This window comes from Curcuma longa, chromosome 9 (assembly GCF_044706935.1).
Source record: "Curcuma longa cultivar G26 ecotype Majalengka, Jawa Barat chromosome 9, ITB_CL_G26_1.1, whole genome shotgun sequence".
Lineage (NCBI taxonomy): Eukaryota > Viridiplantae > Streptophyta > Magnoliopsida > Zingiberales > Zingiberaceae > Curcuma > Curcuma longa.
In genome coordinates, this window is record NC_133869.1 from 4,571,760 (window position 1) to 4,574,724 (window position 2,965).

Genomic DNA, 2,965 nt, shown 5'->3' on the forward strand with positions numbered 1-2,965 from the left:
ATCAAGGTGCAGATGAAATGGACTCATCCCATAAAACCTAATATTTTCAAGTTGCAGATGAAATGGACTTGGTCAGGAGGACCAAGTTGCAAAGAAGAATGGACTAATCAGGAGGATCAGTTGCGTTCAAGTCCTGGGGGGCAACGACAGAGCCAAGCAAAAGTCCAACGGGTCAGGAGGACTTGGTCGGCATCAGGTAAATTCTCCCGAGGGGAGTGGGTGAGGACGCGTTCCTACAAAGAACAGTAGGCGCCGGTCTAACCCAGGGTCTCACCGGAGATCTGAAGTTAAGACTCGAAGTCGGTTCGGTGAACCGACTTGTTCTTTAAATGTTGTATTTCGAGCTAACTTGTTGTGCAAGAAAGAAAAGCTTGATGAAAGCTAACTCCGGACGAAAAACTCAGTTTTTCGGATCTGGAGTTGACCCAGATGGGCTCTGGAGTCGACTCCAGCCGAATCAGCCAAATTCCGGAAGATAGCGCGTCAAAGTCGTCGTCAACGCGACTGGAGTCGACCCAGATGGGCTTCTGAGTCGACCCAGGTCAAAGAGTTATCGCCGCTGCCGCCACCGCGACTGGAGTCGACCCAGAACCAGACCAGAGTCGAATCAGGAGGGATAAGCCACAAAGAGGATTAAGTTTTATCTACCACGTCGGCTGGAGTCGACCCAGATGGCGATCTGAGTCGACCCAGGCCGGCTATATAAGGCCTCCGCGAGCAGCAGCCAAGCAATTCAACGCAAACGCTTCCAAACTTCGTTCCCGTGATTCTCGAGCCTTCCAACTTCGACGTCGGTGCTGTGCCTGCCTCAAGCAACTGTCCTTAACACCGAAAACGCCGAATTCTACGTCCGGGGAGCGAAAGTTTGGTAACAATTGTCTTTAATTTCATATCATTACTGTAATCGACCTTTGTACTTGGTTTTTCGATACACTTGCTGCCGGACAGGGGCAAGTAAATTAGTGAATTGCCCAACGTAAACGGTCAAGGACCGTGGGCCTTGGAGTAGCAGCGTTGCGCTGTGAACCAAGTAAAAACAAAGCGTGTTATTTACTTTACTGCTTTTCATTTCGACAGTTATTACTTTATTTGCTTCCGCATTCGCACTCGAGTTTTACGAAAATCGAAAAGCGTTCAAACACGCTATTCACCCCCCCCCCCCCCCCCCCCCCCTCTAGCGTGTTTCCGATCCTACAGTTAGATGAACAATCGCATAAATTGCAGGCAGTTACACATGTAAAGTAAAGGAATGCTTACTGTTTACTTATTTATTGTGTCTTTTTCTTTCATTTGAAAAGTTATTGAAGCTCATTCAAAAAGTCCCAATGGTTGTAGTATTAAGAAAAGACACTATTAAAAGAGGCTTTAATTAATGAAGAGACGAGTTTCTTTTCTTCTTCTTTAATCAAAAGTATACAATCTATGAGATCATAATATCATACTCTCTATTCATTTTCCTGTACTATTCTGACTTAAGCGTCGGAAAGGCAATGATAAAGTGCACCTTAACCACCTCTTACTGAGTCTTCTCAGGGGTAGCCGACTTTTTCCTATCAATTTTTTATCTCAGAAGTTATTGTCACGTCATCCACAAAAGTTAATCTTCCATGATTCATCAGGGATTTGACCCACTCTTGTACTCAGATCAAAATATTTTGGTGTTATTTGTGAGAAATCAAACTGAGATGTAGAGATGGGTCATATCCACATAGGTGACGGAAGAACTACCCACTAATAGAGAATAGACTATACCTACAAGTGAACCAAAAAATATAGAACAAATTATAACTGCTACTGTTCATGAAATATTATAACAACAATAAGTTCCCATTCCACCTCCTATGGGAGGAATATTGTCGAATTGGAACAGTGTCAAGAGTCTACTGTACCACCTCCTCAAGCTCCAATAAATCAAGAATATTATATGAGAAGACTGATTCGCAAATTACTCCTTTTTCTCAAGCTATTTTAGATGAAGAATTGCTAAGTAGATTCCAATCACTTCAAATAGGAGATTATGTGGGGACTGCACACTCAAAAAAACATTTGGGGTGATTCGAAAATGCAAAAGAGAGGCATTTAACCACTATTCGATGACATTTTCCCCCTCAGCAACAATCTCCTCCAGGGCAATGACAGAGAACACCTCAACAAATCTGTTATAATGAAAGGAGGAGAGAGGGTTCTCATCAACAATATGACCCCTAAGAGTTTGAACCCAAAAATAGAAATTAGATATTCCTTGATAATTCCCTTCAAAGAGGTATGATAAACATAATCATAGGAGGAATGACTGACGGGGATTCTAATTATGATCGAAAAGCTCATGGATGACTATTGGAAAGTTATTGTATAAAGACCAGATAAAAATCCATGAAGGGACCAATGATTAGCTTTGGTCCAGAAGATTTAAGAGGTGTATCAATGTCTCACTCGGATGCATTAGTCATTCAAGCTACTATAGCTAATTATGACATAGGCCAAGTGTTTGTGGATATGGGGAGTTCCATTGTTGTTCTTTTGAAGGGAACTTTAGATCAAATGTAGGTAGACCTAACAAAATCGTATGCTATATCTACTTCTTTATTTGGATTTACAAGGCATGAAGTTTAGCCTTTGTGACAAATTGTGCTATCTATCTCTTTGGGGAACGAGCCTTTATGGAGAACCATATCCACTATTTTTATAATGGTGAATGCTTCTTCCACTAATAATGTTATCTTGGGAAGACTTACGATCAATGCTTTTCAGGCAGTGGTTTCTACACATCACAAAAAACTTAAAGTTTCCTGTTGAATCCTCAATAGGTGAAGTATGAGGCGATCAATTTTCTGCTCGCAAATGTTATGTGGAGATGATCCGAGTGGATCGTAGACAAAGTTGAGATAGTCAAAATAAATATTCATGACGAAGTGTAGAGGTGCAGGTGCTAGAGGAAATTCCTTTGTCAGAGTCATTCAGAGAA